This window comes from Chiroxiphia lanceolata, chromosome 6 (assembly GCF_009829145.1).
Source record: "Chiroxiphia lanceolata isolate bChiLan1 chromosome 6, bChiLan1.pri, whole genome shotgun sequence".
NCBI lineage: Eukaryota > Metazoa > Chordata > Aves > Passeriformes > Pipridae > Chiroxiphia > Chiroxiphia lanceolata.
The window spans coordinates 64,632,883-64,659,709 of record NC_045642.1 but is presented as its reverse complement, the minus strand read 5'-3'; the positions used below and the strand labels follow the sequence as shown (position 1 = coordinate 64,659,709).

The 26,827-nt window shown below is 51.0% G+C and overlaps 1 long non-coding RNA gene across 1 annotated transcript in view; it reads left to right on the top strand.

Moving 5' to 3' along the window:
• The first annotated feature begins 4,580 nt into the window (after positions 1-4,580).
• Positions 4,581-26,827, top strand: part of LOC116788911 — a 62,774-nt gene continuing 40,527 nt past the window's right edge. The window contains exons 1-2 of the long non-coding RNA XR_004357799.1: positions 4,581-4,663; positions 17,237-17,356. This is a non-coding gene — a long non-coding RNA (uncharacterized LOC116788911). The remainder of the gene's footprint in view (positions 4,664-17,236; positions 17,357-26,827) is intronic.

The following is a 26,827-nucleotide window of genomic DNA, read 5'->3' as shown; positions in this document are numbered from 1 at the left end:
CAGAGGAGAGTTCCAAGCTCAGCAGGTTAAATACGGAACCCAGCTCCTCTTGGAAGGAATAACCTGTGTCAGAGTCACAAGCTTTCCAAAGAATTCATTTATTCCTTGGAAGGAATAACCTGTTTCAGGGTCACAATCTTCCCAAAGAATTCACTTATTCCTTGGAAGGAATAACCTGTGTCAAGGTCACAATCTTCCCAAAGAATTCACTTATTCCTTGGAAGGAATAACCCGTGTCAGGGTCACAACCTTTCCAAAGAATTCATTTATTCCTTGGAAGGAATAACCTGTTTCAGGGTCACAATCTTCCCAAAGAATTCACTTATTCCTTGGAAGGAATAACCCGTGTCAGGGTCACAACCTTTCCAAAGAATTCATTTATTCCTTGGAAGGAATAACCTGTGTCAAGGTCACAATCTTTCCAAGGAATTCATTTATTCCTTGGAAGGAATAACCTGTTTCAGGGTCACAATCTTTCCCAGGAATTCACTTTTTCCTTGGAAGGAATAACCTGTGTCAGGGTCACAGTCTTCCCAAAGAATTCACTTATTCCTTGGAAGGAATAACCTGTGTCAAGGTCACAATCTTCCCAAAGAATTCACTTATTCCTTGGAAGGAATAACCTGTGTCAGGGTCACAATCCTTTCCAAAGAATTAATTGATGTTCTTGGCAGAGCTCGTATCAATGTAGTTTTTATTGGTTTACATGTTGAGATTATTTGATATAACTCGGGACATAGATATTGATATATTCACAGTGAGAAAGATTCCAGAACTGCCTGGACACAATCCTGTGCCATGTGCTCTGGGATAGCCCTGGGACCAGATGAGCCACTGGTCGCTTCCTGTGATCTTTATTTAAAATACTGATAAATTGGTGGTGATCAATACCCAACACCAGTGAGGAGATGGAACTCCTGCTGATCCATTAGAACCAAATGGTGCCACAGGAATGTTTTGGGAGCCCGGGGGGGGGGATTTCAGAGCTCAAAGTGCTGAGTCTGGTACAAACCAACTCAAAGAACATGAGGACATCTCTGTTCCAGAACACCCCACAGGGAGGTATCCAGTATATCCATTTATTACTCCCACATCCTTCTCTGTGCTGTCACTCTCAGAGGCAGCGTCATCCTGGTTTTTTTCACCTCCATGGCTTTCCATCCTCGTGGTCCTGCCTTCCAGTCGTGTTTGAGGGTGTAATTTCACTTTGTGCTTCCCTTGTGTTGGTGCCAGTGGTTACTGAGTTGTTTTTTCACTGCCCTTCCCTCCTCACTTCCCTGGTTCCACCTGCACTGTTACATCCACTGAGACGCTTCTGACCTCAAGATCAGTGCAGGATTATTTCTGAAGGATCAGAAAACTGATGGTTTTAAGTTATATGGAAGAGAGGAAACAGCCTCAAGTCGCCCCAGGGTTGGACATTAGGAAAGATTTCTTCATGGAAAAGGTTGCCAAGCACTGGAATGGACTTCCCAGGGTAGTGGTGGAGTCCCCATCCCTGGAAGTCTTCAAAGACCACGTGGATGTGGCAGTTGAGGACAATGGGAGTGGTTGGACTCCATGACCTGGGAGGTATTTTCCAAACTTAAGGATTCTGTGATTTCATTCATTTAAGTTTTAAAAATGGTGCATTTTTGCACTCTTTTGTCCAGAGGAATCTCTCAGGCAATGAAAATCACTGGCTGAGCCACAATTCCAACCAGGAATGGGCTGGAAGAGCCTGTGAGAGTAAACAGGGCCCTGAACTACAAGAGGGTTCAGGAGCTGTGGAGCACCAAGGGATGAGAAATGAGCGTTTAAGGAAATAGTGTGAATTTTCCTCTCATACCTCGGAATAACTTTGTTTTACTCAGCAGAACAAATAAGGCAGAGCCTTTGCTGGAGGGGAGGGAGCCACGGGAGAGATTCCACAGTAAATCAACATTTACCTCCCTGAGTCACACTGAGAATTCTGTGGCCCTGAGGCCCTTTGAACAAATAGCTGGGAAGGAGCACCAAGGGGCTGGGAGGAGTTTTACAAATCTTCTGGTTGCTTTTAATGTCTCTGTACACAGAGCCAAGAGGGACATTCCAAGGGGGGATGTGTGTTTTTGCTGCTAATTTTGGTGTTCAACAGCTCAGGGGGGTGTAAAAAGTCCTGCAGGTTGTTGTGGAGGCCCTGGCCCAGGTTGCCCAGAGAAGCTGTGGCTGCCCCTGGATCCCTGGAAGTGTCCAAGGCCAGGTTGGAGCAACCTGGGCCAGTGGAAGGTGTCCCTGCCCATGGCAGGGGTGGCAGTGGGTGGGCTTTTAAGGTCCTTCCAAGCCAAACCACTCTGGGAATTTATCATTAACTCATAGAATAAGTAAAAAAAAAATAGAGTTTGCAATACTGGATAAATTTTAAAGCCTGATCAAGGTTTAATATGCAAATGAACAAAAGGGTCACGGGTGGGTCACCCGCAAAAATAGTGATAAAATCTGCTAAAAGGAGTGACTTTCTTGCCAGAGAGCCCATGAGCATGAGCTGGAGTCAGAACTTGGGCTCTCTGCAGGACTGCAGGATAAATGGAATGTGTTGTGCTCCAGAACTGCCCAGGCTGGATGATCTACTGTCTGTTCTGGGCTTCAAATTGGTCTGTAATTCTTTGGCCAGTGGCTGTGGCAAAGCTACACGACAGCGAGCAGGACCTGCCATGAATCTCCCCGGGAAGGAAGAGCTGCCAGGTCGTTCATCTTCCCCTTGCCAGCGCCGTGACAGGTCCCTGGCAGGCCCTGGCAACGGTTACGTGCTTTTAATTAGAGTGCTGCAAGATTTACATCGGTGCTCCAGCCCCTGCCCCACCATATCCCACTGCAGAGGAACGTTCTGCCCGCCCAGCTGGCAGGGGATGGAGATTTTTCCAAGGAATAACTGATTCTCGGGAGCGCGTCAAGGATGAGGGCTTGAATCCAGCCCAGAGGAGTGGGGTGGGGAGTCCCAACTCCAGTTCCTTCTGGGTAACTGTCAACCCTTGGTCCCTGCACAAAAATCAACTTTTAAGAGCATTTTTTCCATTATTTTGTGGAAGGATTGGGATATCTTTTATTTTCAGGAGCTGCAGCCTCTGCCCATCAGAAGTTCTTTAGTGAATAGGTGGCATTAAAATGCTACATCTTAAAATTGGGAAGGGCTGGAGGTATTTTTAAAAAACAGTGGCTAAAAATAGTGATGGACAAGCCACCATATATTGCAAGGCACAATGGACCCTTTGCATCAGGATCCATGAAGGAAAATTACCCAAGTTCCTGGTTTTTAGTACAAATTAGGCAGGAAAAGGAATATGAACACGGGAAGCAGAGTCTGGAAAAGTCAGAAACCTTGGCTGGAATTAAAGACTGGTCTTTGAGGAAATTTTTCCCTCCTGTTGCCCAGAATTCCACTGCCCAGCTGCTGTATCTGCAAACACCTGTGATGCTGTGCTGGAGGCATTTTGGGGCTTCATTTATTTGTCTGTTTATTTATTTGCTTCTACCTGAACTTCCACTGTGTTCAGGAGCTCCAGTTCTGCTCTGCAATGCGAAATAAATCCGGGTTAACGTGTCTGCAATGAGGTTATAAATCAAAATCCATTTAAATGACCTCCAAACCTCGAGGCAGGGCCACGGATTTTATGTGGTTCTGGGTGGGTGGCTGGGTTGAACTCGGTCCTTTTGTTCTTAAAGAGCTGTAATAGGAAAACCATGGAAATGAGTTTAAAACCTGCAGATTTAGATGAGTTTAAAACAGGTAGAGGGAGTGTGTTGAGTTGGTTTTGACTTTGTGCACTGTGTGATGTAATTATAGAATGACTTGATACTTCAAAAAAAATTAGGGATTGTATTTTCTGGTGATTAGTGAGGACTGAGGCTGGTGTTTGTCACTCAGGCCCTGATTCCTGTTTTTAACTCATAGAATCCCAGAATGGTTTGAGTTGGAGGGACCTCAAAGCTCATCCAGTGCCACTCCTGCCATGGGCAGGGACACCTTCCACCAGCCCAGGTTGCTCCAACCTGGCCTTGGACACTTCCAGGGATCCAGGGGCAGCCACAGCTTCTCTGGGCAACCTGGGCCAGGGCCTCCCCACCCTCCCAGCCAGAAATTCCTTCCCAAGATCCCATGTCTCCCTGCCCTCTGGCAGTGGGAAGCCATTCCCTGTGTCCTGTCCCTCCATCCCTTGTTCCCAGTCCCTCTCCAGCTCTCCTGGAGCCCCTTTAGGCCCTGCAAGGGGCTCTCAGCTCTCCCTGGAGCCTTCTCTTCTCCAGGTGAACCCCCCCAGTTCTCCCAGCCTGGCTCCATAAAAATACCACACTGTAGGAAAAAGTGGATCTTGCCCAGTCAGCTCCAGGTTGGCAAAGAACCCTCCTGATTTTTGGAGCAGGGATTCAGCCCCTGCATCAGAATCCAGGAGTGCAGCAGGTCCCGTTCCCGGCCCCGCGCCGGCAGGGACCATAAACGGCTTTAATGTGCTTTTTGTGATGTGTGAACACGAATATCCTTCCCCTCTGCTGGGATTCAGCTCACAGTGACCTGTCCCCTCTCTCTGCAGGAGGAATATGAAACGTTGGCAGTGTGATTATTCCTGCCCCAGGCACATTCCCTGTTTTCCTCCACCGGGACTCAGCCGTGCTGCGTTGTCTGGGTGCTGCTCCCCTGCAGCCAACAACAGTAAGTCAGGCTGGTTTCTTTATTTCCCTTTTTTAAGGATTGAAAACATTAATATCTGTAGCAGTAAGAGAGGTTGTGGAATCCCCTGGATCCCTGGAAGTGTCCAAGGCCAGGTCGGAGCAACCTGGACCAGTGGAAGGTGTCCCTGCCCATGGCAGGGGGTGGAATAAGATGGTTTTTAAGGTCCCTTCCAACCCAACCCATTCCATGATTCCATGATTCTGCGATCCAATGCCAGCCATCTTGGAACCACAACTACAAACCTTGTGTGGAAGGGAAAAAAAAAATGGTTAAAAAATGAGAAGTTGGAGGTGTTTGCTCAGCACTGCAGAGCTTCAGCTTTGATTAGAGGAGTAGCTGCTGCAGGAGGTTAAGAACTCACAGGATTAAAAGAACTGATGATATTTAAACCCAGTTTCTGAAGGTTCATTATCCCCTCTGAACAAGACAGTTGTTAAATATTGGGATAAGAAGGAAACTGTTCCTGAATGGGAAGTTATTTTATCGAGGTCGCCTGAAGAATTTCTTTCTCAACAGCACTGATTTTTGCTTAAAGTTGCTTGGGTGGGTGGATTTTTAGTAAGATTGTGTTTAAAAGCTTTGCCCAAAGATCTCTTACCAAACCCATACAATTATGCGGAATTCCAATGTGGGAATTCAAATACTTCCTTTACGTTTGTTTTTATTTTAATGCAAATATAGGAAGGTGCTGAATGCAATTTCTCTAATGGAGTTTTGTCCATACCAGAGAACTCACAGGATAGGAAATTAATGAGATGCATTAGGGCATTATTTTCCCTTGACAAATGAACGGATTTTTGCACTGGATTTAGAGTCTGGAAAAAATTGCACCAATTAAAAGCGAAGCCTGAGGCTCAGCCATCAGAGCTCAAGTGTCAAAATAGAAATACTGCCCAGGGAGCCATTTTATAAAGAGGAGAAGGAGGCTTGTCCCCTCAGAAAGGGATTCCAGACAAAACTTTGGCATTTCAAGACCCAGGAGGGTGAAAAATTGCCTAATTTACGGAGTGACACTACTGTGGTTGTGAGAAATGCATGGAGAGGTGATTGGAGAAGAGAAATTCCATGTTAATGAAACCAAACCCTTAACTAGAAGAAAAAGAGAAGGAAATGAGTTTCTGTTTTCTCACATCTTCAAAGTCTGAGCCTGATGCCGTAAAATTCCAACTTTGTGCTTTCTGGGAAGCACAATCTTCTCGGCCCCTGCTTTGGGTTCCTCCTCCAGCTGGAATAGCTGTGTCACAGCAGGAATTCTGTGTCTTTCCATGGAATTCAGGGTGAACCAGGAGAGCCCTGGGTTGGCAGAGTTGAGCTGAAAGTGAGCCTGGAGGGACCTGCGGGGTCTGAGGGTCTGTGGGACTGTGGGATGGGATCCCTGTGCCCTGGGAAGGGGTTTTGCTGCTCAGGGCTGGTCTCCTCTGGCAGAAGGTGGAGTTACACCATTGTTTAGGTGGGAAAAACCCTCTGAGACCATGGAGTCCAACCATCCCCAGCACTGTCAAGGCCACCACTGACCCATGTCCCCAAGTGCCACATCCACAGGGCTTTGAAATCCCTCCAGAGATAGGGACTCCACCCCTGCCCTGGGCAGCTGTGCCGAGGCTGGATAGCCCTTTCCAGGGAGAAATTCCTCCTCCTGATGTCCCACCTGAGCCTCCCCTGGCCCAGCTGGAGGCCGTTCCCTCTCCTCCTGTCCCTTGTTCCCTGGGAGCAGAGCCCGACCCCCCCCGGCTCCCCCCTCCTGTCAGGGGGTTGCAGAGCCAGAAGGTCCCCCCTGAGCCTCCTTTGCTCCAGGCTGAGCTCAAGGAGAAGGTCTCTGGAGCTGTCATGGACATTAAAGGGTGGTGAGGCCTTGTCAGGGGCTGCCCAGGGAGGTTTGGAGTGCCCAGCCCTGGAGGTGTCCCAGGAAGGCCTGGCCGTGGCACTCAGTGCTCTGGGCTGGGGGACAAGGTGGGCATCGGGCACAGGGGGGATCCATGGGCTGGGAGGGCTTTTCCAGCCTCAGGGATTCTGTGCTGTGCTGCAGACACCACCCTGCAGTTGCAGTGGAGCAAAACTGGGATGTGGCCTTTAAATTAAAACACCTTAAAGGTTCGGAATCCCAACACTCTGCTCCTCATGAGCTCCTGCACCGATTTCCATTCATGTTTTCCCACATCCATCAGTGTCAGCAGCAGGAATTTGAGGGCAGGGAGGTTTTTCCAGCACTGTTGGTGCCCAGCAGTTCATCCCCACGGTCCTGCTCCAGCTCCCAGCTCTGTCCCTGCCGAGGGCTGAGGTGTCTGTGGGATCCCAGCCTTGTTCCTGCTCAATGGCCCTGCAAAATCTACACACTTGGAGCCTTCACAACAGAGGTTATTTTATAGCTCTAATAAAATCCTTGGGGGATAAATTATTTACCTCGGTGTTGTTACTCCCTGGTATGAATCCACTGTTCAAAGTGGCTGATCAGTCACCCCCACAGCCTCAGTTTTTACAGCAATAATTCCCTGGGGATTCCAGCACGGACTGGGCACGGGCTGGGAGTGTCACACAGGGGCTGGAGCATCCCTTTGTGCTCCTGAGCAGTTCTCATACTCCAGAAGTCATCATGGAATGGTTTGGGTTGGAAGAGACCTTAAAGCCCATCTCATTCCAGCCCCTGCCATGGGCAGGGACACCTCCCACTAGCCCAGGTTGCTCCAACCTGGCCTTGGACACTTCCAGGAATGTTCAGGTAAACAGGGTATTTTAAGGAGTACAACCAAAGAGCAAGAACAGGAGGGGTTTTTACACTACAAAGCAATTTTTACATCAGTAATGCCATTATTTTTTCTTTATTATAAATGTTACTGTCTGATGCTGTTTCACCCAACAAATATACCTCTGCACATTGAATATCTTACACCATTAGACTGTGTAATTCCCATTACATATCACATGGGAATGTGAGTGCCAGATCCCCCTGCATTGCACTTCTTCCACAGCTTTGACTCCTTAAAAACCAGGAAAAGTCAAGATAACCCCTATAAATAACCTTGCCTTCTATTCCTACATGGGGTGCTGGTGGGTGGATTTTCATCTTTGATGGTTTTTCCTCAGAGATGATTAATGTGGTGGCTTTGCAGGGCACTGGGCTCTCCCATTCACCCTCCTGGGCATCTGGGACAAACAGGGACGGGTGACCAGGAGGAGCCTTCCCCTTCCTTGGCAACCCCAGGAATGTCACTAAAAGCTGCCTGATGAAACCCACGTGCTGCTGATGGAACAAAATTTACAACATTGAAATCTTTTCTGGTTCAGATTTCTAAAAAACAGGTGGAAATCCCTCCTGCTCAGGAAATCCTTCCTCTGTGTCACTCTGCTTGCTGTAGGACTTCCCTGCCCTCAGAACCTGTGCAATAATCCATGAGAACACTTCAGTGTATCCCTGGAGCTCCACCTGCTCCTTTCCAAGAAAACTTGTCAGTGCAATCCCAGTGGTCCTGTTAATCCCACACCTCGTGGCCTTTGGCAGCAGCTTGACAGGGATCATAGAATCATAGAATCATAGAATCATGGAATCATGGAATCACAGAATCATAAAATCATAGAATCATAGAATCATGGAATCATGGAATCATAGAATCATAGAATCATGGAATCATGGAATCATAGAATCATAGAATCATGGAATCATAAAATCATAGAATCATAGAATCATGGAATCATAAAATCACAGAATCATAGAATCACAGAATCAGCTGGGTTGGAAAAGACCTCCGAGATCATCCAGTCCCACCCTTGATCCAACCCCAACGTGGTTCCCAGCCCATGGCACTGATGCCACATCCAGTCTGTCCTTAAACACCTCCAGGGATGGAGAATCCACCCCTTCCCTGGGCAGCCCATTCCAATGGCTGAGCACCCTCTCTGCAAAGAAATTCTTTCTAATCTCCAACCTAACCCTCCCCTGGCACAGCTGAAGCCCGAGCCCTCTTGTCTTGCTGAGAGTTGCCTGGGAAAAGAGACCAACCCCCCCCGGCTCCCCCCTCCTGTCAGGGAGTTGCAGAGAGTGAGGAGGTCTCCCCTGAGCCTCCTCTTCTCCAGGCTGAGCCCCCCCAGCTCCCTCAGCCTCTCCTCCCAGCACTTGTGCTCCAGTCCCTTCCCCAGCCTCGTTGCTCTCCTCTGCATCTGCTCCAGGACCTCAGTGTCCTTTCTGACAGCTTGACAGGGACCCTGACACCCAGAGCTCCAGCCAGGAGTGATCCAGGCAGTTCAGCCAAGAGCTCCAGCCCTCACCTCAATAAATCCTCCTGCACTTCATTCAGCAGGACCTTTGCTGCAACGTGGAAAACCCCCCGTGTGTGGCACAAGAGCTTTAATATCCCAAATTCTGCCTTTTAAAACCCCAAATCCTCTTCTCATGGGAGCCGATGCTCAGAGGTCCCGTTGCCACGGGGCAAACATGGGACAGAATTTCAAACACAACATTTCAAAGTGTTCTTTTCCCTATTTGTTTGGTTTGTTTTGGTTTTTGTTCCCTTATTTGTTTGGTTTTGTGGGGTTTTTTGGTTTTTTTTTATTTGGTTTGGTGGGGTTTTTTTGTGGTTTTTTGTTTGTTTGTTTTTTGGGTATTTTTTGTTTGTATTTTGGGAGGGTTCTTTTTTTGGGTTTTTTTGAGGGTTTTTTTGGTTTTTTGTTTGTTTTGGTTTTTTGGGGCTTTTGTTTGCTTTGGTTTTTTGGGGGGTTTTTGTGTGTTTTTTTTAAATTTGGTTTGCTGTGGTTTTTTGTTGGGTTTTTTTGTTTGGTTGGTTTGGTTTGGTTTTGGTTTTTTGTCCTTTTTTAGTTTTTTCTTTTGTTTTTGTTTTTTTGTCCTTTGTTGTTTGTTTTTTTTAGGGTTTTTTTGTGCGTTTTTTTGTGTTTCCTTGTTTTGTTTTTTGGGGCTTTTGTTTGGTTTGGGGGTTTGTTTGTGTGTTTTTCTTTGTTCTTGTTTTGTTTTGGATTTTTTGTTTGTTTCTTTGTTTTGTTTTGGGGGTTTTTTGTGTTTTTTTCGGTTTTTTAGTGGCTGAAATGCCACAATTTCCCGAGGCACTGCTCCTCTGGGTGGGTTCCACTCAGCCTTGTCCCAGCTAAAGCCCCCAAAAGCAGAGCCCTGGCCTGAAAGAAAGAATAACAACCTGGAGCAAGACAAACAAAACTAAACCCCAAAGACACCCCTTGCTATTTATAAAACCAGCTGTTTGGTAACTGCCTTACACGCAGGAAAGCACAAGGATTTCCCTGGAGGTGGAAAGAACATTTTGGTTGAAGCTCCTGAAGCAACTCTTGTTCTTGTGATGAAGCTTTGCCTCGTGGTTTCAGCTGCAGGGGGGGTCCTGACTTGGAATTCCCTCTCTCCTCCTCCTTCCCAGGGCAGAGCTGGAGCTGGGAAGGGGTGGAGGAGCTACAAAAAACCCTCCCCTCCTGCCCCCCTCGGGCATTGCTGGTGTTGCCACCGCTTTTCCAAGCACCCCGGGCTCAGAAATCCACAGGCATCCCTTTGGTTGTCACTTCAACTTGCCTTTTCTTAGGAACAAAAGGGGAATTGATAAGGAAAGAGCTGTTTTGCTGCCCCTGGCTGTGGCAGCACAGGGGCTGGGGGCAGTGGGGTCAGGCTTTTGCTTTTCCTCTGGATATTCCAGCTCGTTTCCCACGGCAAAGCTGCTGGAGATTCCAGCTCCATTAACTGCTGCTGCTCCTTGGCCTTCCATCCCTGCCCAGCCCCAGGCTGCAGGAGAGAGAAATGCTTATTTTTATTCAACTAGAGCCTTAAAAAAGCCCCTCCAGCAGCACTTCCCCTCCTCCCAGAGTGACAAACAGCCCTGCCCTGCTGCCTGAGGTTCCTGTTGGGCCAGACCCACCGTGTTCCCGTGCCAGGGGCATTGTCAGGGAATTCATTTTGGGCGTGTGGCACCAGCAAGTGGCAGGAATCGTTTGTTTTCAGGTGTCAAAGAGCTGCTTTCCCTGTTCCCAGCTGGAAACTCCTCTGCAGCTTTTGTCCCTGACTTCCTGCAGAGTGCAGCACGGTGGGGATTGGGGTGGGAATTGCCAGGACATCCCACTGCACCCACACATCCCGGGGTGCTGCCTCAGGGAAAGGCAGCTGTGAGCAGGGCTTGGGGTCCAGCTGGGGCAGAGCTTGGGAGAGGCTGGGAAAGATGTGTGGCCAAAAAGATGAGGAACAGAGTGACTTTGTGCCTAAAGGGGCTCCAAGAGAACTGAAGAAGGACTTCGGACAAGGGATGGATGGACAGGACACAGGGAATCCCAGTGCCAGAGGGCAGGGATAGATGGGATCTTGGGAAGGAATTGCTGGCTGGGAGGGTGGGGAGGCCCTGGCCCAGGTTGTCCAGAGAATCTGTGGCTGCCCCTGGATCCCTGGAAGTGTCCAAGGCCAGGTTGGAGCAACCTGGGCTGGTGGAAGGTGTCCCTGCCCATGGCAGGGGTGGCACTGGATTTGCTCTAAAGTCCCTTCCAATCCAGGCTGGAATTCCATGGTCACACCTGCTGCCTGCAGGGTTTGGAATTGGAGCTGAACAGTAGCTTTTAGTGAATGGTGTTTGGCACAGAGGTGGGAAGGGAGGTTGAAATATGTCCCTGGTTTTCAGCTGAACAGCTCTGAAATGAGTCTCAGGGGCTCAGGCAGCCCCGAGGAACAGGCTGGAGCAGCACTTTGTGTCCTGCTTCCCAGTGATAGATCCTGTGGCTGGAGGCAAAAGCAGCATTGGAGTCTCCACAGATTTAGTTTGCTGTGTGCACAAGCAGGGGGTTGTTTCCATAAAGGGGGTTGTATTTACATAAGTATAAGTGTTCAGTCCTGACCCAAAGGGGGGAAGTACCTGGGCAGTGGCCGTGTGGAATTGTGAGTGCCAGGAAAAATACTGCTGGGGGTGGTTCTTCCTTCTGGTGGGAGGTGTCCCTGCCCATGGCAGGGTTGGAATAAGATGGGATTTAAGATCCTGTCCAACCTAAGCCATTCTGTGGTTCCAGGACAACAGATCTGTGAAAACCAGGCCCCAAGGCTTTGCAGTGCAGTCGATGCCAGGACTCCCTCTCCAGAGCAGCTGGTTGTTTTGGAGCAGGACACATTCCAAGACACCCCATTCCTTGCATTGGCTTGGTCACAGCGACATCAGACCCCTGGAGTTCTGCTGATGTTGCTCATTACTGGCTTGAAGTGTCGCTGCCACTTGGAAATGTGGAGTTGCAGTCGGAGAAAGTTCAGTTTGGGGTCAAGTTTCCCAAAATAGCCCCGAGCTGGGCCAGGCAGAGGAGGATCTGATCCCCTGCCATGGAGAGGGGGGTGTGGATCTGACCTCCTGCATCCACTGAGGAGCTCCTGTGAGCACCAGTGTCACTCATCAGGGAGAAACCTGCCCCAAATGGCCCATCTTCAGCACCAGGGGTTCAGCTTCGCTCTGTGGGAAAGCTGGAATTTACCCAAGCAGGAATTTGTCTGTGCAGGTAAAAAGCAGAGGTGCAGCTGCTGGATGGGGAACAGATGGACAGGCAGGGCTTTGATCTCTGGGCTGAAACGTTTCTGTGGTGCCACAGGTGCTGGGGAAGGAGGAAAGCCCCCCTTTCCCATCCCAAATGCCATCCAGAAGGTGAGAAGGGCGAGGGGAGGACACAGCCTGGAGCAACACTGAGGAGTGGAAAGGAAACTGTGAACTGGTCTCCATTTGGGCTGGAGGGTCTGGCCTGGGGGCTCCTGCCCTCTGAAGAGCCCTCTGCCAGTCCAGAGATGCTCCCACCAGGGACTAATTTCACCCCTTGAAGAGAATGCCAGCTCTATTTAGAGCTGCTGTTCCTCCACACAGCGTTTGGGTGTCTGGCAGACCTTGGCAGCTGTCTTGGTGTTTAGCACGAGAGTCCTAATTTATTTTTCCCCTGAAACTACACAAGCCTGAACAAATCCTCTCCTTTGTCCCCTGTCAGAGCTCTGTGTCCATGGGAGTTCATCCCCTGTCACTGGAGATCACTGTGACACAGGAGAGTGGAGCCACCAGCACCTCCAGGGCACGGGGGGACCATCAGTGTTGGCTTTCCTTGGCCAGGGACACGGGGAGCTGCTGTCAGCTCCCTTCTGACACACTCCACCTCTCCTGGCAGAGCCTGGGCTGCTCAGCAGAGCTGAGTCAGGCCTGAAAGCCCTTCCAGCCACCATCCTGGCTGGCAGGAGCTGTCCTGCCCACTTCCCAGTGCCAGGAGAGGCCCTTCCCTCCAGGCAGCCCTTGAGCTGCCTCAGGCTCTGACTTTGCTCTCAGTTCACCTGAAGGAAAGAGGAGAATTCCCTTTTTGCTCTGGGATGAATGAGCTGCCTCTCTGTGCTGCAGGTTTTGGGCAGGCAGGGGTTGCAGAGGAGGGTGGTGGAACAAGTTCTGCTTCAGGTCCCTCCTGGCAGATCAAAAGCTGCCTTCGTTCCTAAAATTCATGCCCTGATTCCAGGGATCTGCTGGGCAAGTGCAGGTGAAAATAATTGCCATTTCAGGGTCAGATGCACACAGATAAGGCAAAAGGCCCTGAGCTTTGGTGAGAGAAGTGTTTCTGGAGTGGATGATGGGGGAGAATTTCCCGTGTGAGTGAAAAGCAGGAATTGGGAACTTTTCTCTCCCTCATTGGGGAAAAACCTCCCTGGGGTAACTTAACAGAGCAAAGGAGGAACCAAGGTGGGCTTGTGATCCCCAAGGTACTGGTGGCACATCAAAGAAGGGCCTTTGTAAGTAAGACAGCAGCTCATGAGTTCCTAGGGTGGTTTTGATCCTTTTTAAGCAGGATTCCGGGGCACAATAGGCAGGTTTGAGGAATCTGTGCCTCCTTCCCATGTGTCCCACATCCCTCAGAGCACGAGGAAGGGGAGGAGTTCCCTGCTTCTGCAGGGAATGCTGAAAATTGGCCCTTTGTGGTGGGACAGGGCCAAGAGGAGTCACCCCCACAGTGGGCACAACACGGGTGAGGGCACGTTTTGCTTTCCCAGGAAAGGGGAGGAGATCCCAGAACCTTTGGGGTCAGTCTTTTCTCCTGGATAACAAGTGACAGGACGAGTGGAAACGGCCTCAAGTTGTGCCAGGTGAGGGTCAAGTCGGATATTAGGAAAAATTCCTCCATGGAAAGGGCTGTCCAGCCCTGGCACAGGGTGGAGTCCCCATCCCTGGGGGGATTTCCAAGCCCTGTGGATGTGGCAGTTGGGGACAGGGGGCAGTGGTGGCCTTGGCAGTGCTGGGGGTGGTTGGACTTGGTGATCTGAGAGGGCTTTTCCACCTTTAATAACCCTTATCCACTGTCCTCCCGAATCATCCCTCTGGAGGCTTCTCCGTGGCAGATCCAGCTGGAATTGCAGTCCAAGCAGTAGCTCTGCTTCTCTGCCTTTTCTTTTCACTGTGGAGATGGTTTAGGGCCCTGAATTTGTACTTACAGAATCACAGAATGCTTTGGGTTGGAAGGCACCTTGAAGATCATCTAGTTCCAACCCCTCCACCAGAAAACTGAGTTTAAAGCAAATATCTTTCTCCTGGGGTGTTTTGAAGCTTTTTCTCTGATGGCTGCAGGTCCCAGGATGAGTCAGAAAATGAGGGATGGGGAAATCCTGCTGGGTTTGTAAGTGACTTGGAGGAAAAGGTGCAGCCAAGAGACACATCAGGGCCTGGGGATGCTGGAGCTGAAGTTCCTTTTGTTCTCTAATGACAGAGAGAGCTGCCAGTCTTGGCTGTGCTGCAAGGCTGGCTCTCTGTAATTAAAAATCAATTAGTGTGTTTAGCAATTAGCTCATTGACTTACTAAAGCTGTCATGTTAGATTCATATCCAGACACGCCTCGGGACTGGGGGCGTTGGTGACGATGCCAACGGTGCCTTCGCTGCTCCTGCACGTTGGGATGAAGGGAAGAGAGGGAGGCTGCTGGGAATTTGGCACATTCCCGATGTTCCGGGCCTGGGGATCCTCCAGGGATCGAGCAGGGGTGGGAAAACTTTCTTGGGAACACATTCTCCACGTGTAAGACTTGCTCCCTGAGGCTCAGGGTTGAGGAATAGCAGAGAGTGATCCCAACATCAGTGGGAGAGTTACAGTCAGTGCAATTTGACCGTCCTTGGGCTTGTTCCCAGGTCAGTTGGTGGGTCAGGTTGGACATCAGGAGGAATTTCTCCCTGGAAAAGGGTGGTGAGGCCTTGGCAGGGGCTGCCCAGGGAGGTTTGGAGTGCCCAGCCCTGGAGGGATTTCCAAGCCCTGTGGATGTGGCACCTGGGGACAGGGGGACAGTGATGGCCTTGGCAGTGCTGAGGGAGAACAGTTGGACTCAACCTTGGAGGGCTTTTCCAACCTAAACAATTCTGGGATTCCATGATTTTTGTCTCATTAATTCCAGGATCCTTGTGCAGCAGGAACCATCCCCTGGGCAGTCACATTCCCAGCACTGAGTGTTTCCCTGCTCCCAGTTCCATCCTCTCAATAAGAATAAAAAGCTGTCTGATGCCAAGGACCCCCTTGTTTCCTGCCCAGAGGTGAGGTCAGGCTCAGTCCTGAGTTGGTATTTACAAAGCCAGCTTTAAAGCCAGCTTTTAAGCCAGCCTAGGTGATTTTCTTTGCTGCAGCTCTAACAGGTCCTAAAAAAAAATAAAAATGTCCATGGTTTTGTAACTGGCTGTAGGATAAGAACTGGGAACAGCTTTTGCAGCCTCTGTTCTTTGTGAAACATCCTGGATTCCAGCCCTTTCCTGGGAATCTTGCAGTTCAGGCTGTTAATGAAGAGGGTGTGCAGGAAGGTAAAATGGGATGGCAGTGGCTTTGCAGAGCCAAGCCTTTATTTAGTCCAGAAAACTGAACTTCCCATCAGGGTTTGCTGATGGGAATTGGAGAAAATCCAGAGCAAGAGGCACGAGCAGATAATCCAGACCCTGTTTCTAAAGGTGGGTTGGGAATATGAGCTTGGAAACCTGGAGGTGTGTTCAGGCAGAAGGACTCAGGTGACAGATATTGCTGGTGACATTGTCTGGAGCTCCAGCTCTGCAGTTCCAGGAGTGCTTAAGGCAGGAAAAAAACCCTCCTGTAAAACCTCAGCTGCCTGGGAAAAGAACTGGGGAAGCTTTAGGGGTTTTGCAGACCTAAAACTGGGGCTTTTGCTTGCCCTTGATGACAAAAATTGAGCAGCTCTAGTGCCAGTGGGAAGGATTGATGGATCTGGGGGGGCTTCCAGGCTGGACAGTTCTGCCTTATTAATAGCAAGAGATGTGATAAACCCTTCTAGGTGTCCTCCTAAATCCCCTGGGATACATTTCCCCTGGGAAAGAGTGGGCTGGGGTTGTTTGGTGACGTGGGAGCCAGAGCTGTGTGGGATCTGTCGGGGAGTTGCTCAGCCTGGACCCCAAGGAAGTCCCAAATATCTTCGATTCTTGTGTCAGTTAAAAACCTGTAAGGTGGAAAAAATACACCAGGAAGATGAGCATAAAGGGGATGTGGGCAGGTTTGTGAAGGTCATTGGGTGCCTAAAGGTGCAGGGAGGTATTTCTGGAACAACCTGAGTCCCAAAAGTCTCAGCAGAGAAGAAATAAGGGAAAGTTGAGAATATGAATAAGGAGCTCTGAGGGAACAAGTTAGAGAGGGGATGGAGGCAGGTGAAGAGGTGGAGATTTATCAAGCAGGACTGGTATTCAGGAGCATTAAATTCTTCAGCAAGTGCTGAGACCCAGTGTCAGGTCTCCAACAGGGATGGGAGTCTAGTGTCCTGGGAGCAAAATACTCCCTGAGGTGCCAAGGGGACAGAGCCAGGCTGGGACAGGGTTGGCACAGGGGCAGGGGAGGAGCTGGCAGCATTTCTGGGAATGGCTGGCAAGGGAAGGACAAGAGGCAGCCAGGTCAGCAAGGAACAGGACTGTAAAGAGAGGATTTGTGAGACAACTGGAATTTCAAATTAAAATCATAAATAAAAATCAAAGAGAAAAGTTCTGTCTTCATAAACTCCCAGACTGGTTTGGATGGGAAGGGACCTCAAAGCCCATCCAGTGCCACCCCTACCATGGGCAGGGACACCTTCCACCAGCCCAGGCTGCTCCAACCCGGCCTTGGACACTCCCAGGGATCCAGGGGCAGCCACAGCTTCTCTGGGCAACCTGGGCCAGGGCCTCCCCACCCTCCCAGCCAGAAATTCCTTCCCAAGATCCCATCTAAACCAGTGGGAAGCCATTCCCTGTGTCCTGTCCCTCCATGCCTTGTCCCCAGTCCCTCTCCAGCTCTCCTGGAGCCCCTTTAGGCCCTGCAAGGGGCTCTCAGCTCTCCCTGGAGCCTTCTCTTCTCCAGGGGAACCCCCCCAGCTCTCCCAGCCTGGCTCCAGCCCTTGATGGATTCCCAGTGATGGGAATACCCATAATGGGTGTTCCCCCATCCCAGGGCTGTAAATCTGTGGCTCCAAAGATTGTCCAAACAGCAGTTTCTTTATCATCAGTTAATTTTGTGCCTCAAAATCATGTGACAAGTCTGTAAAGCAGACAGACATTTCTAGTTTATGCCACTTCATGCATGACACAGCATCTTACAATCAATTATTCCCTTCTGTCCTCAGATCCCCGTATCCTAAAGGACATTTAACATTATAACCGTGATCGAAAAGGGACCGAAATATTTCTTCAAGACACCTGAGCTCCTGCAGCACTGAGAGCTTTGGGAGCTGACCCTGCCACAGGTGAGTGATTTTTTTCCCCTCCTCCCCATCCTGCTGACATCCAGGGCCTGCTGCCAAATGCACTTTCTGTGTTTGGTGCTTCATCACCACAGGAAACGCTCTTAAAAATTTATAAGTGCATGTTGCACAAGCCCCAGTGTTTCAAGAGCAGGGACTCCGTGCCTTGGCTCCCTGTTCTGCCACCCAGAATAGAAAAATGCATTAAGGGCTGGTTCAGGTTTTCACTGTTTCCTCTGTGGTTGTTTTACAACCTGCTGGAGCTGCTGAATTGTATCATAAATTGGGGAGTTTAAAGGTTGTCTCCCAGAAGTAACCAATTATCCCATTTGCAGCTGTCTGTTTGCAGGGTGATCTCTGCTGCAGGAGCTGGAGATCACAGCCCTGGGTGGCAGCACAGCAACTATAAATTACAGCTGGAAACATTCCTCTCTTTTTAAAACGTGGCCACGGGAGGATCTGCCTTTCCTCTCCCCCCTGGGTGGTCGTTTCCAGTTGGAAATATTGCCCTTGTGGGAACTTTTCCTCACAGGTTTGATGCCAAACCTTGGTACTTGACCACAACCCTGCCCCTCAAACCCCTGAAATCCCCCCAAAAAAACCCCTTCTCAGGTCTGCAATATCTCCACAAATCAACGTTTTGGAGTTCTCAGCCTTGCAAGGATCTGCACAGTTATTATTCTTAGGTGGGAGAGCAAAACTCTGGGAATTTTCTGGGGTTTTTCCAGGCAAGAGCCCAAAGGGAGAGGATTCCTGGAGCTGCCTTTGTCCCTGACCTCCTTGGCATTTGTTTCCTTACTGAAAACAAGGAGCTGCTCCATGAATCCCTGCCCAGCTCCTCTGGCTTTCATGGTACCTAAAATCTTACAGAGATTTCCATCCTGGGAATGGGGTGAAAGGGCTGTGGAGCCACCCAGGGAGGGGTGTTAGAGGTGGTAGTGTTCAAATATGGAATTTTGGAGAAGAAAATGGGATCCTCCAGCTTCGATCCCGAGCACCAGGACAAACTGGCTGGGAAGGGGAAGGCAGGAGGAACTTCTGAGTGTGACCATGGAATACAGAGGAAGGATATGGAAGAATAAACAGTGCAGAAAATGGAATTTAAAAAAAGATAAAAACCTCCCCAAACCAAGGGAAAATACCCCCAATGACCTTTATTAGGGCAAAGTGAAATAAGGTCAGAACTGGTAGGAAAGATCCTTTGGGAAACAAGCTCAAATGGAAAAAAAATGAGTTTAGGGAAGTGGGCAGCTCTTTAAAAATGCTGTTAAGGGCACAGGTACAACCCATGCCAGTGCAGAGGAGCTGCCAGAAGGGTGGGGAGGGACCATGGGGGTTAAATCAAGAACTCTTTATCGACTTGGAGTAAAAAGGGATTGTACAGGGAGCAAAAAGTGGATCAGCTGTATGAGAAATGGAGTGTGGAGAGTGCTGCAGACACAGGGGGGAAAAGGGAAAAGCAGGGAGGAGGGTCAGGGATGGGCTCAGTGGGGCAGCTGCATTGGAGGAGACATGGAAAACGTGGGGGTCACGACTGGGAAAGGCACAGGGGGACTCAGGTGGGGCCTTCAGAGAGGGCTGAAGGGCTGAGGGTCCTTTTCCTGCTGGAAACACCACCAGGAACACAGCCCAGAGGGAACAGGGACACGCCCAGAGGGAAGAGTTGGGCTGAAGAGGGAAAGGATTTTAATGAAGTGTCTGCATAAGGGAAGTGTTGTTGGATCAGGCTGGTTTGATGGAATCACTGAATTGTAGGGGTTGGAAAAGCCCTCTGAGATCATGGAGTCCAACCATCCCCAGCACTGCCAGTTCCACCACTGACCCATGTCCTCAAGTGCCACTTCCACAGGGCTTGAAAATCCCTCCAGGGATGGGGACTCCACACTGTGCCAGGGCTGGACAACTTTTCCAGGGGGAAATTCCTCCTCCTGTCCCACCTGAGCCTCCCCTGGCACAGCTGGAGGCCGTTCCCTCTCCTCCTGTCCCTTGTTCCCTGGCAGCAGAGCCCGACCCCCCCCAGCTCCCCCCTCCTGTCAGGGGGTTGCAGAGCCAGAAGGTCCCCCCTGAGCCTCCTTTGCTCCAGGCTGAGCCCCCCCAGCTCCCTCAGCCCCTCCTGCTGCTCCAGCCCCTTCCCAGCTCCCTTCCTTTCCCTGCACCCTCCAGCAGAGCCCCTTTTGCCTTCCCTGCTCTCTCCAGGTGACCATGAGCAGGTCCCTGGGCTCAGGATGGGAGGGGGTGGCTCCCTGGAGAATAATTAGCAAGATCAAGGATGATATTATATGTGAGGTGACCTTAAATTTTGGAACAGACCCCAAACAGGCCTCAGAAATCAGGACTGTGCTCTGAAGGTGATGTCAGTGGAGCTGTCCCCTTTTAGGGCTCCTGGGTTTCTATTAATTTAACAGAACAGAGGTAAATATAACTCAGTGTGTAGCCTTGAGCTTTCCATTTTCCTGTCCTTAATTCAGCTTCAGCAGAGAAAAATTATATTCTGAAAGGTCAGTGCTTGTGTTTTTACTGTAAACCAAAGATACCTTCCTGGAAAAGCATCAGAGCTGGAGTTGTCAGGGAAATTATGGAAATTATTGACAGAAGCTCTTTAGGAATCTCAGAATCATTAAAGTGGGAGAAGACCTTTAATATTATCAAGTCCAACCATCAATGTTCACTCTCCTCACAGACCCCAGTGTTCATATTCACCAAAAGTGAAGCAAATGGTGCAGCACTGACAGACAATCCCGTGCCTTGGTGGGCACGAAACTGCAGCAGGAATTCCTGAATTCCTGGCTCCTGGGCAGGTCAGAGCTGCAGGGTTTGTGTGGGGGAAAAAAAAGGGATTATTCCATCCCTTTGCTAAGTACAGGCTCTGCTGGGAGCTGCCTCCAGCAATCAGGTGAAACCCAGCCCTGGAATTGTCCCAGGCCAGGTTGGAGGAGGCTTGGAGCAACCTGGGCTGGTGGAAGGTGTCCCTGCCCAGGGCAGGGGGGGGAATAAGATGATTTTTAAGGTCCTTTCCAACCCAAACCATTCCAGGACTCTGTGATCTCCATGCAAAGGTCTGAGAAGTCCAGATTTCCATGTACATCCAGATATTTGTTGGGGTTATTGATGTGTTGATGGCCTGATGGTCTGGCAGATGTTTGGTTTGCAGGGGTAAAGATGAACCCACTTGGGTCTAGGATCCCTTTTCTCAGCCTTATCCCAACTGTTTCCCCTTGGAAACATGACTGAATGCCATGGATGGTCTTTTCCTCTGGAGAGGAAATGTGGAGGGGAGACCTGGAGAGCTCCACTGGGACACCTCAGGAAATGGATGGATGGATTTTTCAGCTGTCGTTTTTCTGGATGGAATTTTCCCTGTTTCTGTGGTGGTTGACCTTGGCTGACCCACCCAGCTGCTCCATCACCCCCCTCCTCAGCTGGGCAGGGGAGAGAAAGCACAACAAAGGGTTTGTGGGTTGAGATAATCAAACCCACCCCCAAAACCTTGCCATGGAACCCCAAACCCTGCCCTTGGGCTCAGCCTGTGGGGTTTGCTCCCGGTGCCTCAGCCATCAGTTATGAACCCCAAAGCTTTGCCTGTGCCCAGGTGACCTGTCACAGGGCCTGGAAAATCATGGAATCATTCAAGTTGGAAAAGCCCTCTGAGATCATTGAGTCCAGCCATCCCCCAGCTCTGCCAAGGCCACCACTGCCCCGTGTCCCCAAATGCCACATCCACAGGGCTTTGAAACCTCTCCGGGGTGGGGACTCCACCTCTTCCTTGACCAGCCTGTTCCTGCCATGCCAGGAGGGTGTTCAGCTGGATGAGCAAAGAGGGGCTGAATTAAACCCTCAGTCTTGCTCCTCTCACCCTTTGGTGTCCCAGAGGGGTCGTGTGGCCTCGTTGCTGGGGGTTGGGAAGAAGATGCTTTGGTCACTTGTGTCTCCCGTGCTCCTGAGCTTTGGGGCAGAGCAACAACTTGTATTTTCCAGCTCCAGAACTGGGTGAGCTCTGTCCAGAGCAGGAAGGCACATGGAGCCCATTTTTACAGAGTCATGGAAGATCCTGAGTGGGAAGGACCCCCAAGGACTATCCAGTCCCACCATCGGCCCTGCACAGACACCCCAACAATCCCCCCTGTCCCATCTCCAGGTATGAATCTCTTTTCTCTCAGATTCTGATGTTTCTCCTCTGGTCCTTTCAGCTGCACCAGTGCACCTTCCACAATAGTCCTCATGTCATGGAATCACAGAAAACCCTGAGGTGAAGGGACTAAAGGGATCATCCAGTCCAACCCCTGGCCCTGCCCAGGGCACCCCAGCAATCCCCTCCTGTCCCTCAGAGCATTGTCCAAACCCTCCTGGAGCTCTGGCAGCCTTGGGGCCGTGCCCACTGCCCTGGGGAGCCTGGGCAGTGCCAACCACCCTCTGGGGGAAGAGCCTTGTCCTGATATTTCTGTTCCTTGGTGGTTCCCTTTCATTTCTGTGATACAAGCATCCCACACACGCAGCTCCAGCATCTTCCAGCTGTGGCAGCGAGGTGTTCTGTCCCCTGTAAATGCTCTTTTTGTGCCCCAAGAGCAACACTGAGATGCTGAAGAGCCCTGCAGAGGGAGGAAACACCTCCTAAGCGAGCGGGTGCCTCGCTTTTCAGTCGCACCCGCGTGAACATTTATGATTTCATTTCACAAAGGCGTTGCAGTGAGCTGTGCCTTTACAAATAGCAAATTAAATCAGCTGGTGATGTAAACCTGCAGAGGAGAACAGGCAGCTGTAATGGTTCTTTATTGCTTTTTTCATCTGCTGTTGCATTTTGCCATCGTCTGGTGCTTAGTGAAGTGTATGATTTATTCATAGGAGACGCTGTCGCAGCCAAAGGCTTGTACAATAAACCACTGACAAGGCCTGTGCCAAAAGCCATTAGGAAGAGAGAACAATAATGCAGACACAAAGTATTTACAGACCAAGTTGTCTTTAATTTAAAATCCTTTACTAGGGCTTGATGATAATTGCATCACATTTCCAATCAGCCGGTGCTGACAGGCTGCTCGTCCCCACGTCGGCGCGAAAAAATCCGCGATAATTGAAATGTGCCTTATGAAGCTGCGACAAATTAATGTCATCCCGAGGTCACCGAGGCTCATTCAGGCTGCCAGGTTTTGCTTGATGGTGGTGCCAGGCTGGCAGAGGGGTTGGCATGACAGGTATGTGCTTCCTGGGCTTGTTGGGCTTGATCTTCATCCGGGGGTTTTCTTCCTCCTCTTCCTTCTCATTCTCCCTCCCTTCCCACACAGAGCCATTTATACAGGGAGAAAATGTCTATATTTTATAGAGAGATCCATAGATGGGTTTGTTTCTTTGGGAGGGGCCAAGGGGTGTTCCTAAGGTGGGAATGGAGACATGATTTCAAGCCTGCAAATCCATTGGAATTCCCAAAAGGACCTTGCCTGCTGTTCCCCTCAGCTGCCCCTCTTTGCTCCAGCTCACTCTTGGCCACCCCCCTCCAGCTCCTGGGAGGGGGTTCTGAGTGCCAGGGGTGTCCCTGTGGGCTCCGGGGGATCCCAGAGGATGAACATCCCTGTCCCAGAGCAGGGGGGCAGTGGGAGGGAGGGGCAGCTCCTCCTCCTTCCCTTGGCTCCCCTGCACCCCGGGGGAGGGTTGGGAATGGAGCTGGGCACATCCTGCTCTCCAGAAAATGGGCAAGGCCAGGGGAGAGGCTCATCCCAAAGCCCCCCTTCCACGGCTCCCGTGGCAGCAGTGCCCCCCCAGGGCTGGCACAATCCCTGCCTGCCCAGGGGCAGCTCCCTCTGCCTCCCCATCACTCCCAGGGCAGCTCCTACACTGTTGTAGTTTGAGACCCCCAGAAATCCAATTTCCCAGTCCAAGCCTCCCTCCCACAACTCACCCCAGTGTGAGAGGGGCTTTCCAGACACACCACAAGACTGAATGGGGGGGGAAGGGAATTCCATTACAATTATTGCACAAATAGATGTTATAATACATTATAGACACAATCTTAACTCTCTCTCCTATGGTAAAGCAATATGGGGGTCTCAAACTACAACACAGCGTTTGGGTTCTCTGCTCCTGGACCTTCAACCTTCCCAGGCACAATTCCCTGGGCTCTCTATCCCATGGTGGGATGGGAACCCCCTGGGAAGGGGCTCTTAGCACAGAGCCTTAGCAGTGGGAATGTTGGAATTGCTGCAGACAGGGGGATGATTCCCCCCTGAGCTGTCCTGCTGAGCCATCTCTGCAGGCAGGGCAAGGTGCCCACGCTGGGAATCCATCTGAGACACACCCACTGATGGCCTGGAACAGGATTTATGGGTGTTATCCACCAGGGATAGTTGGGAATGGAGCTGTGCACATCCTGCTCTCCACAAAATGGGAAAGGGCAGGGGAGAGGCTCCTCACAAACCCCCCCACTCCATGGATCCCGTGCCAGTGGTGGCCCCACAGGCTGCCTGTCCCTCAGCATGTCCATGGCCAACTTCCAGCTGGGACATGTGCTGGGCAGGAGGGGGGAATAAATCTGCTGGATGTGCCACAACTCCTGTGCAGTGGGAATTTTGGGAGTTGCTGCAGACAGGGGGATGATTTTCCCCCTTTGAGCTGTCCCCTCCAGGCAGGGTGAGGTGCCCACGGTGTGAGATCCACCTGAGACACACCCACTGATGGCTTGGAACAGCATATTCTTTGCTAGACAAAGACATTGGTGGCAGCACATCAGGCCTAGGAGATGATGGGGAGAGATTTGGGGCCTGGCTGATGTTAGTGACATGTGGCTGGGCTGGAGCAGGTTTTAGTGATGGCTTTGTGAGAGGTAAATACCTGTATTCTCCACAAATGGGATTGTTGTTTGACAGGGGCCCTTCACTTCACTCTACCATCCTCCTTCCTGTAAGAAATAAGGGTATTTTCTGTTATTGAGGGTCTGCCTGCACTGTCAGTGCTTGGAGAGGGAAATAACTGCTCGTTCTGTGCTGATTCTACCTCATTCCTGTCAGCCCTGGCCAGCCCAGGGGTGCTCCAGTGTCCAACAGCAGGAGTCAGGGAGGAATGAAGGGATCTCACGCTGCAAACCCACACTGGGGACGTGTTCAAGGCTGATTAGTGTCTTGGGGGGTCCCAAAAAGCACAGCCCAGGTAAAGAGAGGGGATGGTGCCCCTGGCACCCAAAACCGTGCCCTGGGCTGATCCCTCAGTGTGGGCAGAGTGAGGGGAGGATTGTGCCCCTCTGCCCCCTCAGCTGAGACCCCCCTGCAGAGCTGCTCCAGCCCTGGGAACAGCACAGGGAGGATGTGAAGCTGCTGGAGAGAGTCCAGAGGAGCCATGGGATGCTCCAAGGGTGGAGCCCCTCTGGAGCCAGGCTGGGAGAGCTGGGGGGGTTCCCCTGGAGAAGAGAAGGCTCCAGGGAGAGCTGAGAGCCCCTTGCAGGGCCTGAAGGGGCTCCAGGAGAGCTGGAGAGGGACTGGGGACAAGGGATGGAGGGACAGGACACAGGGAATGGCTTCCCACTGCCAGAGGGCAGGGAGAGATGGGAGGTTGGGAAGGAATTCCTGGCTGGGAGGGTGGGGAGGGGCTGGCCCAGGTTGCCCAGAGAAGCTGTGGCTGCCCCTGGATCCCTGGAAGTGTCCAAGGCCAGGTTGGAGCAACCTGGGCTGGTGGAAGGAGTCCCTGCCCATGGCAGGGCATTGGAAACTCATATTCTTTTAAGGTTTCTTCCCACCCAAACCACTCTGGGATTCTCCAGTGAAGAAGAGCAATTATATCATCCCCAGAGCAGAGGTGGGAATTGGACACTTAATTGTTTTCCTCGGTGAACTAAAGCCGTGATTTCTGCTGCACCAACTGTGTCCTTGAAACGAATCAACACTAAGCAACATCTGAAAAAAGCAGATTGTCTGCACGGAAAAGCAGAGCCCCGGGCAGGGTGGTGCTTAAAGGGTTAACGAGCTGCTCCCTCCCGGCTTTGATGTATTCGATGACATTTCTTCTGGCCAGTTTTTGGAGGGAACAGAGGAGAAATCTCGAGGATCCCAAGGCTCCCCTCGCCACGGTGACACCTCCCGGTCCTGCAGGGCGGGATGTGCAGTTCCAGGGCTCTGGCGATGGGGAGCAGCAGATCCTTGGCTCAGCTCCTGAGGATGGAGAGCAGCAGATCCTTCTCTCAGCTCCTGAGGATGGGGAGCAGCAGATCCTTGGCTCAGGATCCTGAGATCCTGCTCTCAGGAGTCTCTGAGGAGGAGGAGGAAGAGCAGCCTCACCCCAATATTTCCCTTCACTGTAACTTTGCTCTGCCTTTATTTCTTGATGATCTCAGAGTCAAGGAATCAGTAAGGATGTTAAAAAAACACATCCTGGTTTCTTTGTGATGCTCAGTGAAAGCAGGAGGAGGAAAAAATCGGTTTGCAAACCCAGCAGTGTGAAAACCCCTTTAACTGGCAGCCTGATGAAAATAATCCTTGTGCAAACACATCTCAAGGTTTGCCTCCAAATGGGAATGTAGGGTGTGTTTGTGGGCCCTTCTGGAAAGGTTTTGAGGGTTGGAAATTGTAACACTGTTCTCCAAAGGGAAACTCCAGTCCTTTAAACAGGAGTTGTGGCACATCCAGCAGATTTATTCCCCCCTCCTGCCCAGCACATGTCCCAGCTGGAAGTTGGCCATGGACATGCTGAGGGACAGGCAGCCTGTGGGGCCACCACTGGCACGGGATCCATGGAATGGGGGGTTTGTGAGGAGCCTCTCCCCTGCCCTTTCCCATTTTGTGGAGAGCAGGATGTGCACAGCTCCATTCCCAGCTATCCCTGGTGGATAACACCCATAAATCCTGTTCCAGGCCATCAGTGGGTGTGTCTCAGATGGATTCCCAGCGTGGGCACCTTGCCCTGCCTGCAGAGATGGCTCAGCAGGACAGCTCAGGGGGGAATCATCCCCCTGTCTGCAGCAATTCCAACATTCCCACTGCTAAGGCTCTGTGCTAAGAGCCCCTTCCCAGGGGGTTCCCATCCCACCATGGGATAGAGAGCCCAGGGAATTGTGCCTGGGAAGGTTGAAGGTCCAGGAGCAGAGAACCCAAACGCTGTGTTGTAGTTTGAGACCCCCATATTGCTTTACCATAGGAGAGAGAGTTAAGATTGTGTCTATAATGTATTATAACATCTATTTGTGCAATAATTGTAATGGAATTCCCTTCCCCCCCCATTCAGTCTTGTGGTGTGTCTGGAAAGCCCCTCTCACACTGGGGTGAGTTGTGGGAGGGAGGCTTGGACTGGGAAATTGGATTTCTGGGGGTCTCAAACTACAACAGTGTAGGAGCTGCCCTGGGAGTGATGGGGAGGCAGAGGGAGCTGCCCCTGGGCAGGCAGGGATTGTGCCAGCCCTGGGGGGGCACTGCTGCCACGGGAGCCGTGGAAGGGGGGCTTTGGGATGAGCCTCTCCCCTGGCCTTGGCCGTTTTCTGGAGAGCAGGATGTGCCCAGCTCCATT